Genomic DNA, 14820 nt, shown 5'->3' with positions numbered 1-14820 from the left:
TCTCAGTTAAGGGAAGATGAGAATCCTCTGGGTGACCTGCTTGTGAGGAAGGAAACTGACTCACATGGGAGCCTGCTGAAAGAAAGGTATCTCGTGAAGGGAAACAACTTATATGGAAATGGGGAAAGTTACCTTATTCTTCATTGCCTGCATCTCATGCCATCGCTGCCCACACTGAGTAAAGTTGCCAGAGACTTCTATACAGTCTGCATTTCATTTTGGAGTTCATGACAAGCTACGTACTTTTTAAAAGTTGTATATATTTAGGTTCACACCTGGTGTCATTAAATTCTAAGTGTTGACAAATTAAGTGTGTCATGTGTCCAACATTGCATATGATTTAAAATAAGTATCACCACCCTTAATCAGTGCTCAATTCACTTGCATGATACCCTCTTTCTAAATTCCTGGAAAATCTTCATACGCTTACTTTATCTATAAGTTAGTTTTATGAAATTTGAAATAAAATTATATAGTGTATTTGAAATAACTACACTTTGAAAGGTGACACACACAATCTCTCACCTAAATAACGTTGGTAATTAGGGGATTCTGTAAGACTAAACTGTAATGAAACTGCGTAGAAGCACCGTGCTTTAGTAGATAAACATGCTTCCAAACAAGTACAGCTTAAATCTGATACCGCTGTGCATGTGACCTGAGATTGTGCAACTAAATAATTCAATGACATGTGATGGAGTGGAATTCTTCATATTGGAGTGGATGGTTATGAGCAGGCAAGGAAGAAAAGTTAAAAGTCTATATGTGGTATGACAGTAAGGTAAGTACATTGGTGTGTTCTCATGTTTAATGCAATATAGGTACAGAAGATTAGATATATAAATAGTTTCCATGTGCCCATAAACGTGGGTTAATATTCAAATGCTACTGTTAGCTTAGAGTCCCTAGAATCCCCGACACCACATTAACGGTACACACACCCAACATCATAATGTTGTACTTTAATACAATTCTTCAAACCAGAAGCCAGAAATCCTTGGAGAAATGGCTGATTCTATGTATGGAAAATATAATACAGGAAAATGAGTTTAGAATTTCTTGTAATACTAGGAAATGGGGAAATGTTAAGAAACAAAAGGATGGTTTGTATCATAAAGATACAGAGTGCAAAGTAAATGAGCTCACATCCTCTAAATTAAAGTCTGGTTACTTGAGCAATAAAATGAATAATGTAGCATGGATCTACACCAGAGTATGAAGTAAACACCCCTGAACAATTTCTGAAATTACTAGGTAATTAAATCAAGGACAAATAGAAAGAAGGACACATCTCCCTTATAGAATAATCCAAATGACTTAAGTTGATAGTCCTCTCATCAAGTGAGTGAAGTTTAAATACTCATTAGTTAATTGTCGCATGAGATTAGAGAATGGAAAATATTTTCAGTGTTAGTGGATTTTATTCTGAGTTTTCAGACATAATGCAAAAACATGATTGAAGAAATAATAAAACTTTACATGTTACTTTATCCAAATTTACACACACATGCACACACACAGACACAGAGATAAATATAAATGTTTCTGCAGTATACACTGATGAGGCAGTGAAAAGACAACCACAGACTTGGAGAACACATTTGCAAATCACATATTTGGTAAATGGCATTTTTTAAACTTGGTAAATAATTTTTATCTGCAATTTTGTATTTTACATGCAGAGGAAGCTACAGACCTGAAGAAAAGCAATCCTTGACCTCCATCTGCACCTGTCCCAGGGCTGCCCCTGTCTCATTTAGGTGCTGAGTTTCCCCTTCAGCCCAGCCTCCTCACGTCTCTGCAGGAAATTTTGTGTCTTGTCTCACACTGACTTCCCATCACTTAGTTTCTTAAATACAGTGATACACGGCCATTTACTCTCATAGCAAGTTCTCGAAATTTTATTTGGATACAGTGAATCTACCCTTCAGAGAGTGTGCATAGTATATCTGACTTCCATTATACTTTATATCTACTACTCAATTCAGCCCCTTTCCTGGAACCTGGTGGACTCACCTCATTCAGTAGCTACTGAAGGTGAATCCAGAGGCTGCATAGGAGAGTTGCAAGAACTTCCCAGGCTATGACAGGTGGGACACATACACCATGAACTACTAAGTAGCCATAAACAGAAATGAGATCATGTCCTTTGCAGAGACATAGATGGAGCTGGAGACCATTATTCTCAGCAAACTAACACAGGAACAGAAAACCAAATACTACATGTTCTCACTTATAAGTGGGAGCTAAATGATGAGAACACATGGACACAGAGGGAAACAACACACACTGGGGCCTCTTGGAGGCTGGAGGGTGGGAGGAGAAAGAGAATGAGGAAAAATAACTAAAAATTACTAATAAGCACTGAGATTAATACTGGGTGTATTAGTTTGTTTTCACACAGCTCATAAAGACATACCTGAGACTGGGAAATTTATACAGAATAAAAAGTTTAATGAACTCACAGTTCAACATGGCTGGGGAGGCCTCACAATCATGGCAGAGGTCTAGGATGAGCAAGTCATTTTTTACATGGATGGCAGCAGGCAAACAGAGAGCATATGCTGGGAAATGTCCCCTTATAAAACCATCAGTTTTCGTGAGACTTATTTACCATGATGAGCACAGCAAGGGAAAGACCTGCCCCCATGGTTAAATTACCTCCCACTGGGTCCCTCCCACAATGTGTCAGAATTCAAGATGAGATTTTGGTGGGGACACAACTAAACCATATCATTATGTCCCTGCCCCCTCCAAAATCTCAAGTCCTCATATTTCAGAACCAATCATGCCTTCCCAACAGTTCCCCTAAAGTTTTAACTCATTTCAGTGTTAACTTGAAAGTCCACAGTTCAAAGTCTCATCTGAAACATGACAAGTCTCTTCCTCCTATGAGCCTGTAAAAATTAAAAGCAAGTTAGTTACTTCCTAGATACGATGGGGGTATAGGTATTGGGTAAATACAGCCATTCCACATGGGAGAAATGGGCCACAACAAAGGAGCTACAGACCCCATGCAAGTCCAAATCCAGCAGGGTAGTCAAATCTTATAGCTTCAAAATGATCTCTTTTGATTTCATGTCCCAAATTCAGGTCATGCTGATGCAAAAGGTGGGTTCCCATGGTCTTGAGTAGCTCTGGCCCTGTGGCTTTGCAGGGTACAGCCTGCCTCACAGCTGCTTTTACAGGCTGGTGATGAGTATCTGCAGCTTTTCCAGGCACGGAATGCAAGCTGTTGGTGGATATATCATTCTGGGGTCTGGAGGATGGCGGCCCTCTTCTCGAAGCTCTGCTAGGTCATTCCCTAGTAGGGACTCTGTGGCAGGGTTCAAACCCCATATTTCCCTTCCACACTACCCTAGCAGAGGTTCTCCCTGAGGGTCCCACCCATGCAGCAAACTTCTGCTTGGGCATCCAGGCATTTCCATACATCCTCTGAAATCTAAGTGGAGGTTCCCAAACTGCAATCCCTGTATTCCATGCACCCGCAGGCCAAACACCACATGGAAGCTACCAAGGCTTGGGGTTTGCACCCTCTGAAGCAACAGCTCAAGATATACCTTGGCCCCATTTAGTCATTGCTGGAGTTGCTGGGATGCAGGGCTTCAGGTCCCAGGGCTGCTAAGGCTGGGATTGCCCTTGGTTTGGTTCCCATAAGAATTTTTTTCTGCTAGACCTTTAGGGCTCTACTGGGATGGGCTGCTGTGAAGACGGCTGACATGCCCTGGAGACATTTTCCCCATTGTCTTGAAGATTAACATTTGTTTCCTGGTAACTCATGCAGGATTTTCTTTTTTATCTCATTGTCAGGCTGTAAATTTTTCAAGTTTTTATGGTCTGCTTTCCTTATAAAACTGAATGCCTTTAACAGCACCCAAGTCACCTCAGGAATGCTTTGCTGCTTAGAAATTTCTTCCACCAGATACCCTAAATCATCTCTTTCAAGTTTAAATTTCCACAAATCTCTAGGGCAGGGGCAAAATGCTACCAGTCTTTTTGCTCATACATAAGAGTCATCTTTGCTCCAGTTCCCAATAAGTTCCTCATCCCCAACTGAGACCATCCCAGCCTGGACTTAATTGTTTATATCCCTATCAGCATTTTGGGCAAAGCCATTCACCAAGTCTTTCCAAACTTTACTACCTATTCTGTCTTCTTCTGAGCACTCCAAACTATTTCAACCCCTGTCTGTGAACCAGTCTCCAAGCCACTTCCACATTTTCAGGTATCTACAGCAGTGAGTCATCTACTGGTACCAATTACTGTATTAGTCTTTTCTCACTCTGCTAATGAAGACATATCTGAGACAGGGTAATTTATACAGTCGAAAGGTTTATTGGACTCACAGTTCCACATGGCTACGGAGGCCTTACATTCATGGCATAAGGGAAGTAGGACTAAGTCACATCTTATATGGATAGCAGCAGGCAAAGAGAGAACTTGTGCAGAGAAACTCCTTGTTACAAAACCAGCACATCTCATGAGACTTATTAACTATCATGAGAACAGCATGGGAAAGGACTGCCCCCTTGATTCAATTACCTCCATCAGGTTCCTCCCACTACACGTGGGAATTCAAGTTGAGATTTGGGTGGAGACACAGCTGAACCATTTCACTGGGTGATGAAATAATCTGTACAACAAACCTCCATGACACAATTTATCTATGTAACAAACCTGTACATCCTACACATATACCCCTGAACTTAAAATAAAAGTTAAGAGAATTAATAAATAAATAATATGTTTGTATATGCATATATATTATATACTTATATATACACATATATTTATATATGTATAAAATACATATGTATAGATAGAGTAATATAAAACAAGAAAATCTAAGAGGAAACAAGCTTGGCCTAATTTTCTTTTTCTATAATAATTAAAACAATTATTTTTAGAACTTTGTGTATACGACAAAGTGCTTTTTTTCAGTTCATATGGTTGCAACAGCCCTTATGAAAGATATAAACATCCCTGGCCTGACTGCGTAAATGTTGAAGGTAGACCTGGTTCTGGATTCCTGAGTCAGAATCTTCCAGTTGTCCACACGCCCACAAGGCCAGAGAAGCGACAGGAGATTTCTATTCTGGAAAGGAGTGAGTGGACGGCACAACTGGTTTGGAGACACGACAAACTGCGCCTGCATTTACAGAAGCAACGCACACAGGGAACGTTCTAGCGCCATCTGGTCTCGCACACACGCTTGGGACTCATGGTGGGGGACCCCGGCCTCGGACAGCCCTAGTTGTCAGTGGCCAGCTTGAGAGGCCTGGGCAGAAGTCATGCAGGTCGTGGATCTTCCGGTCCAGCACCTCCAGGAAGCTCTTCACCTCCACCTCCAGGTGGCGCTGTCGGGATTTGCTCTCCTCAGCCTCTGTCTTTAGGGAACGCGCTTTGTCTTCCTGGTTTTGATCCTCTCTCTGCCGCCTCAATCTTCTCAGAGACGCCGTCGCGCTCTGACCTGAGCTGAGGTGTGAGTTCACTTTGTTTCCGGAGATCTTCCAGCTCTGCTTCCTTTTCTCGGAGCTCGGCCTCCAGCTCCTCCATCCTCCTCCTCAGCTGCGTGTTCTTCTCCTTCTCTCTGTGGATCTCACGGCCTCTTCCTCTGCTCCGCGCTGGCCGCCGACTCCTGCAGCGCCGTGGGCAGCCGGGCGTCGCTCTCCCGCCGGGCCTGCAGCTCCATCTCCCGCCTCTTCCCGTGGGCAGCGCCCTGCATCGAGGCCGCCTTCAGCTTGTGGTTCCCAGACTGCAGGTGCCGGTCGGCTGCAGCGGCATGAGAGGCCTTTCCATCGTCCGTCCCGTTGACACTGGATGCCGGAGTAGAAGATGAGGCTCCACGCCCGGGTTCTCAGGGGTGATCACTCGAGGGCTCCATGTTCTCCTGGGTCTTGTTTTTGCCTATCTTGGCAGCTTCTTCCACCTCCCGGAATTTCTCTGCAAACTTTGTCAGCTGCTACTCAGTGGAAATCCCCAAACCAAACGCCATGTTGGCTCTGCTGTCGGCCCACTGCCCAGACGTGTGTGACGTGTTGGTGAAGGTCATACTTGGTGCGATTGTGCTCTTTATGGGCACCTTGGCTCCGTCCACACTAACCATCCGAAAGCTGTTCCTTGTGACATCATAGAAGCAGGAAACGGTGACCGCCTGTGGCTCTTGGTGTTGGGGTCAATCTGGAAGACCTGCCCTGCGGGGTGAAAATGGGCTGTTCTCCCATCTCTGGCGCTGCTCAGGCAGCCTCTCCGACCAGGCCTCTGGTGCTCGCTCTCCGCCCGCTGTGCATCGCTCCCTGCGCAGCACATGTGGCGACCCCTGTGCGCCTGGCTCAGCTCTGGCGCCACTCCATTCCGCCAGGTGGGCCGGGCGGGGGCTCTGGAAAGAATCATTCTAAGAATTAAATTAAAAGAATAATATGTAATAAGGAGACATCAGAATTCCATCTCAGAAAAAAAATGGAAATTATGTAATACATACAAAGTCCTGAGAAAAAACCTTGAAGCACAGGAAGGTCTCATGTATAAGTAGTTTGTAATATGTTTATTGTTAAAATTACTACCTTTATGTTGTTTTGAAAAATTGAAGCAAAGCATAATGAAATTGTTTTGTGCTTATCTAGTACAACAGCCTGGTTAAGAAAACTGAAGAGCCCTGTAATCGTGAGGAGGAGACCTAATCCGCGAGAGAGGCTCTAGTTCCTGTGTGGACACACACATTTGCCGGCTTCTGCCCATCTAGGAGCTGCTTCCTGAAGCCTTCAGGAGGCAGGAGGGTAAATGAGTTTCTCAGGATAATCTAATCGCATCCTGACTGGGAGAAAACATTAATGACCTAGGACGGATTAGAAAATACGTAGTTAAAACTTCACTGAAAATTGAGACATTTTGATTGTATATATTTATAGGGAATAAAGCTATGTCATGATTTATGATTGCAAATCAGAATAATTGAATCGAGCTAGTTGACATATATATCGTCTCAAATCCTTATTTTTGTGTGTGTGTGTGACAGGGGCATTTGAAATTTGTTCTTGGCTATTTCAAAAAGACCAATACACTATGTTTAAGCTTACAAATAGACATCAATTTATGTAAACTATAGAGAATGATCAAAAGGAGTTATGGATTACTATAATTTATATTAAGTTAATCATTGAGCTTCATTCTTTAGGACATATTCTATAATTATTTTATATATTTTCTGTTATTTTATTACAATAAATACAAAGACTACACATGTATGCATAACTTTGTGTATTTACACATATGTCTATAGATATAAATTAATGTCTCTATAGCTACGTAATAGCTGATATCAACAGATGTTAACAGAATTCTAAAAGAACAAGTGCAAATTATTAGGAAGAATTATTCCTTGAAGGTGTGTATTTTTAAAAAATACCCTTACATATAAATTTAAAAAATACTAAAACACAATTCTCAATAAAAAAATTCATGACAAATAACCATAGTAAAATATCGCAACCTAATAAGACTCCAGAGTCCTGCAAAAACAAGCCTGCCTCTTGCACCTGAGAAAGGAAACCTCCCTGCATGGCCCTGCAGGGAGGTTTGTGTCTGGGCTCACACTGTACTCCCCTCACTGTGTCTCTGGTACAATACAAGGCTGTGTCCTTGGTTTTCAGGCTGTTCATTTGCAGATGAAGCGTGTTCTTGGCATTTTCTCTGGAGATGGTGAATCGGCCCTTCCGGAGTCTGTGAGATATGTACTACCACCCTTAGGATTAACTTGTCCAACCCACTCCAGGCCATTCCTGGAGCCTGGTGGACACAGTTCATGTAGTAGCTACTGAAGGTGAATTGAGAGCCTGCACAGGAGAGTCTCAGGGACCCCCACCAGGCTTTGCCAAGCCTCCCCCATACTCCACCAGCTGCACCTCACACTGGACACCTGCAAACACAGACACCCTGGTCAGAAACTGCCGCACATATCCACTGTTTCTTTCACTCATGTCCCCTCACACTCAACATCTCTCATTTTCCATAAATCGCCTTTCAAAATAGCAACAAGCAAAACCCATCTCAGCACAAAATCCATGGTGAATCCTCTGTGTTTGGTGCTGATCACTGAATGAAAACACCTGGGAATTCTGGGGCTGGGCTCCTCTCTCAGAGCTGCAGGGTCAGAGCTGTCCTGGTTTTTATCAGTAGAGGGAGGGCCCTATTTGCATGTCTCCTGCTATATAGCAAGCTCAGGGGTGGGACAACTGAGGAGAAGGCAGTGCCCAGAGCAGATGAGTGTGTCCTGGAAAACACTGGGGGTAATCCTACCTCTGGAAAATATAGCTTCAGATTATGTGATTGTGCCTTGATAATCATTTAGCACACATCAGCTTATTTAATTGTTACATATTTGCAGAATATATTTAATGCAAGTGTCAATGTTACATTTTTAGAGAAGATAAATTACACACAGAACAGAGCAGTTGTGCAATGTGTCTGATAACACACATCTGGCCAGAGTTAGCCCTATTATCTCTGTCTGTGCCTCCAAACACTGGAGGAGACTGCTCCTATGAGACAACTCCAGGGCAGTGTGGGATATGTCTAGAGAGGTTTTCAGGATGTCTCACCTGTCATAACAACTTTATGTAATTTTGCTTTTTCTAGTGTTTTCCTGAAATATGCAATCAGTGTTCCCATGGGTGTATTTTCAGGAGTCTGTGATAATTCAAGTGTCAATATTCATCTCTTGTTATTTCTCAGCAAATATATTCATTTTTGTTGCTGCTTTATTCAAAACATCCATCAATAATGAAATCAAATTGACAGTGCAGCATTTGGAAAATGTTGATATATGTGTGCAGTCATTGAATCCGCACTTCGATCATGTTGTTAGCAATTGAATTAGCCCTCTTATTTTTTCTTTCACTTCTCTGTAATTTTATTTCACCACCTTGTTATTCTCACCACCCTATTCTCAGAAAAATTTAGATCTCCATGTTAATTTTATACAAATTATGTAACATGAAATTTCCTGTGAATTCTTTAGCTTCCTTCACTCAGCACAATTATTTGATAATGTCCCCATGTTCTTATGTGAAGGAGGCATGCCTTGATTTCAGCGGTTCATTGTATTTCAGACATGAATATTTCTCAAATTGTTTAACAATGCACCAAGTAATGGGTATTTGATTTGTTGTCTTAGCTTCTGAATTTTGTTTAGAAAGCAGATACTAAGCATGGGAATGGAATAAATGAGAAAACGATGATCTTATTCTGACCTCATTAACAAAAAACTTGAACGACTACAAAAAATAAACCCTTCAACATATCTGAGTTGATGTCACAGAGAAAAAATCCCCCTGAAATCTGAGAAAATATGGGCCTGCAGAGAGACCTTGAGTCCATCTATTACAGTACCTGGGTCAGGTGCCACTCATGGCCTGGTATTTAAGATGGAAAAATCTAACCTGGAAAAGTTTAATGAGTTGCTTGAGGTCATGCGTGCTAATGGTGTGAGAATGTGAAACTCTGGGCACTTCAAGGCTTTTCCTACAGAATTGAGGAAATCCCCAGACAACTCACCTACCTGCTGTCCTGTGGTGTGGACTAGGGAGGAAGAACAGCAGCTCTGTTCAATGCTGAGTCCCCCTTCACTGTATGAAGGAGACATTTATTAAATCTTGTGTCCTGTGGACACTGGTAGAATCAACTAGAACACAAGGAAACAGAGGACACCAAGGAAACTCTACCCAGAAACACCTCCCATCTCTTTCCTGCAGAATGAAATCCTGAATCTGTGGGGTAAGGACAGTGGGTCAGAAGCTGAGGACACTGACAACCACTGCGACTGGGAAGAGACACTCTGACACTTGGCAAAGGGAAGGAACAGGAACGCTTGTAAGGCCATGCTTCAGAGCCAGTCTCACCACCCATAGCTAAGAAGGAGACTAGGTCAGAAGGTTGGAGAATGTGCCCCTGTGTCCAAGCCCTTTCACCACACAAACAATCACCAAGTAAATGTGTCAGCAGGATGCATCTGCCACAACTAAAAGAGACAGGCTCTCTCTGGGAAGAATGACATGTGAAAACCCAAAGCAAAACAGGGAAACAAAAGCAGGTATCACCAGAGGAATCTGAAGTTTTTGTGAACAGTAGAAGCTGACTTCAACTCCCTTAGCTGGGGTAACCATACACTTGAAACCCAGCCCTGACTGGATTCACAGAAATGTGGTTAATGAAGGCCCAGCAGAATGTAATATGTGATTGTCTCCAGGAAGAAAATAAATACAAGAAAATAAGTAACAAGGGAAATGCAAACTGGAATTCTACATACATTACAATTTCATTAAAAGTGAAAGGCAAGTAAAATTATATCATTTAAAAAAAAGATCTTGAGACAATTTGTCAACACATTCATATTTCAGGGCACATTTTACAAAGTTTATCTGCTAATAACCATGTGATATGCACTAAAAACATAGATCTATACAAAGAAATTAAGATTGTAAAAAAAAGGGAACATCAAGATGAATTGTAATTTTTATCTTTGTAATTGTTATAATGTATGGGTATAAAGTGATGCAAAATTACATATTATATTTTATAGAATATATAAGTGCAAACTGACAGACCAGTTGGAAGGAGGAATTCAAAGTACACAGTTACACTATCTCTGTACTTCAGATCAAGGCCATCACAGTATTTACATTATAATCTTATTATATACAATTCTTATTGTAAAAGTTATGGTAATCAATACCATATTTATAAAATGTGAATTATATAATCTGTTAATAGAGAAATAAACATCATAAAATGCTAATTTAAACAAAACTAAAAGAAAAAATAATATTAGTTTTAAAATAGAATTTGTTATAGTTGCTTAAAAAAAGCAAGACCCAACTGTTAGCTTTGTACAAGAAAGTTATCCTACATATTCACAAATAGAAAAGATAAAGATGAGAAAACATGGATTATGAAAATATGAACCAAAAGAAAGCTATAGTAGCTGTGTAAATTTCAGACAAAGTAGACATCAAAAAACACTTTTAGGACTTAACAGGTATTACATAGGATAAAGTTACCAGTTTTTTTGAAAGACACCAAAAAAGACTTAACAAATGTATAATAGATGAAGAATGCACCATTCGTTGTGATTTACAGAACAAACGTGATAACAGAAGTAAAGATGTCAGTCAGACCGTGCACGTAAGAGTGCACGTAAAAACTTCCTCTTGAATTTCTTCCTCTTGCCACCCACACCAGCCCTGGTCATGGAGCCTGCTGGACCAAGCTGATACTGCAGTCAGTGAAGGTGAATCCAGAGGCTTTGCAGGAGATGCTCAGTGAACCACTGGGCTGTACAATTTTTCCACCTCAGACTCCACCAGTGAGCTTCACACAGGTCTTCTGCAAACACAGAAGGAACAGACTGAGAACAGCCCCGTGTGGAGCAGCCATAGCTGGACCTGATTCACAAGGGACACTAATATTGAGGGTGATGAGAAGGGAAGCCCAGATCAGTGCAGACCCCATGGTGAGGACACTGAGGAAGGGCACAGACATGGAGTGGCTCCTCACCAGGGCCTGAAGGAACAGGGGATGAGTTGTCTTTCATAAGGAGGGGAGGGGACACATTTCCATGTATTTCTTTTTGTGGTCATGGGTGCACCGCTCAGCATTGCTCATCCATCCTCTGTGTCTACATTTCAGAGATGGCAGGGTCAAAGGATTCTTGGGTCTGGATGCACAGGGTTAATCTGCTCATCGCTCTTTCTCAGTCTCTAATGTGGACACTGTCCAGGTATCTTCATAGCAGCAAACATTATCAACAAATAAGACCAGTAAGAACATAAGAAATATGTTTCCAGAGAAAACAGGCATCTGTCTGTGATCAGTACATTTAGAGTTGGAAACCACTGTTCCTGACAATGAGGCAAAGTTAAGTTAAAATGAAAAAAAAAAAAAATGTGTATCTACATCTTGTCTGGAAGGAGTTTTATAATTATAATTATCTTGGTATCATTTTGCCACAAAATTATTCAACATTGGATATATGTTCTTATGTCAGCAAACAGTCAATGTGGAAATGTGTGTACTTATCTGAGTGAAGAGTTCACAAGGAGACATGTTTGTCTGAGACAAGAGTCCACATGAGGAAATGTCTGTTTCCTGAGTAATTGTAAGGACATATGTGGTGGTCTGAGGAAAGAGTCCATGTGGGGACATGTGGGTTTGTCTGAGGGAAGAATCCACATGAGGAAAGGTGTGTTTTTCTGACAGAAGAGCCCACACATTGACAGGTGTGTGTACCCATCTGAGGGTAAATGTCCATTCAGGGACAGTGTATGTCTGAACTGAGCTGAAGTTTGGGGAAAACTTTTCTCAAAGAAAGAAAAGAATGTTCTGGGTTGTTTGCTTGTCAGGAAGAAAAAGTCTGGGCCACATAGAAAGTAGATTTCGTCTTAATTAAAGGTCTTCATTGAATGGAAACATCATATATGCAAGTCAGGAAAATCACTTCATTCTTTGCTGCATGTATCTCGTAACATTCCCATGGTCCCAAATACGTTATTAGATAATTTTATAGAGTATGCATTTAATCCAGAGGTTAATGAACTGCTAAATATATTTTCATTGTATATATTTAGGTTTATATTTCCCATCACAAAATTATGAGCTTAGACAAATTAATTGTGTCACGTCTCAACCATTGCATATCACTAGAATATTCTTACTCTTCTTAAACAGAGCCTGTTTTACTTATTTTACACCCACCCTCTAAATTCCTGGAATATCCTGTTTACTTGACTATAGTTTTGGCTTTTACAGAATTTCAAACAAATGAAACGATATCGTGTAATTGAAATGACTTCACAGAAGAAAGTGGAAAATGAAGTTGCTGACATAAGTAACTTTGAAAATGAGGAGATTCTGTAAGTTTTAATTGTAAACAAACCACACATAAGCACTCTATTCTAATAGATAAACATGTTTCCTACAATGGTACAACATTACATTTCTGATGCTGCTCTGCATGTGTCCTGAAATTGTGCAGCTAAGTAATAAAATGGCATATGGTGGGATGGGGTTCCTCACTTTGCAGTGGGTGGTTATAGACAGTCAAGGAAGGAAGACTAGAAAGGTCCATGTTGTAGCATAGTTGGGTGGAGAGTCCAGTGTCTTCTCATTTTTAATGTAATCAAGTTACAGAAGATTAGATACATAAACAGTTTTGAAGTGTCCATAAACATGGGTTCATATAAACATGCACATTTACTAGGCCAATTCATTGAGAGGTCCCAGAAGTACTTACACCTCATTAACAACACACATACCCAGTATCACAATATTTTATTGTAATATTATACTTTAAAATCAGAAATAAGCACTCTTTATAAAAATGGCTAATTCTATGTATGAAAAAGGTAATATGGAAAATGAGCTTAGAATTTATTATAATATCCAGGAAACAGGGAAGTGTTCAAAAACAAAAGGATGAGCTGTGCTGTAAGGATGCAGGATGCAAACTAAATCAGCGCCCAGCACCTAATAAAGCTGTGGCGATTTGAACAATAAAATGAATAATGTAGCATGGATCTTTTTCAGACTATGGAATTGACATCCATAAATCAATACGGATATTAATAGATGATTAAATAAACAAACAATGGGAAGAAGAACACATCTCCTTACAGAAGTGTTCCAAATATCTCAGGAGGATAGTCCTCCAATCAATAGGTGAAGGCTAAACACTCACGAGTTGATTGTGGCCTGAGATTAGAGACACGGGGAAAAAAAAAATCACGAATAGTGTATTTTATAGTGAGACTTCACATATAATGCCAAATACATGATCTACGAAAGAATAATTTTTTTTGGTCTAAATTTGTTTAAACACACACACACACACAAACATTTTTCTTCAATATCCACTGATAAGGGAGAAAAAGGCAACCACAGACTGGGAGAAAATACTTCCAAGTCATATGTTTGTTAAATCAATCCTTTTCATTTGTTTTGTTTTGTTTGTTTGTTTGTTTGGAGACAGAGTCTTGCTCAGTTGCCCAGGCTGGAGTGCAGTGGCGCGATCTCAGTTCACTGCAAGCTCCGTCTCCTGGGTTCATGCGATTCACCTGCCTCAGCCTTTGGAGTAGCTGAGACTACAGGCGCCCGCCACTACACCTGGCTGATTTTCAATTTAATTTTATTTTTAGTAGAGACGGGGTTTCACTGTGTTAGCCAGGATGGTCTCGATCTCCTAACCTCGTGATCCGCCCATCTCAGCCTCCCAAAGTGCTGGGATTACAGCTGTGAGCCACCCACCCCGGCCAATTTTTTAAATTTGTTAAATGACTTTTATAATCAATATGCAAGTAAACTTACAACTAATCAAAAGAAAACAATGCAGTTAAAAATCAACCAAATATCGGGAGAGGCATCTCACCAAAAATTATATAAAAATTGTTAAATATGATTTTTTTATTAAGAACATGTGCATTTAAAGAAAAATTAGATACAATTACTCACCTATTAGCATGGTTAAAACTCACAAATCTCATGAGGATAAATGGCAGTATGAATGTGGAAAAACAGGAAATATCATGCATTGATGGTAGGAATTCAAAATGTTACACGCACAAAATGATAGTTTTTGGCATTTTTAAAATAGAGATAAAAGTAGAGTTAAAATGTGAACTTGTGTTTGTGTTCCAAAATATTTACAACATTGATTCAGAAATTGATGTTTACAAAGATCGATTCAGAGGAAGTTCTGTATCAGGTATCTTAATTTGATTCATTCTACAATCTCTGAAATTTGCTTATGGAATAAATGCTATTTGAAAAATC

At 40.4% G+C, this 14820-nt stretch overlaps 1 pseudogene and 1 gene segment (V, D, J or C); both read right to left on the bottom strand.

The window, feature by feature from the left end:
• The window catches only part of LOC126958591 (immunoglobulin heavy variable 3-33-like), a 60109-nt gene that overhangs the window by 24567 nt on the left and 20722 nt on the right, over window positions 1-14820 (bottom strand).
• Window positions 4856-6224, bottom strand: LOC126958573 (homer protein homolog 2-like; annotated as a pseudogene).

This window comes from Macaca thibetana, chromosome 7, assembly GCF_024542745.1.
Source record: "Macaca thibetana thibetana isolate TM-01 chromosome 7, ASM2454274v1, whole genome shotgun sequence".
Classification (NCBI taxonomy): Eukaryota; Metazoa; Chordata; class Mammalia; order Primates; family Cercopithecidae; genus Macaca; species Macaca thibetana.
Note: the sequence above shows the minus strand (reverse complement) of the source record. Positions and strands in the feature narration are given on the sequence as shown.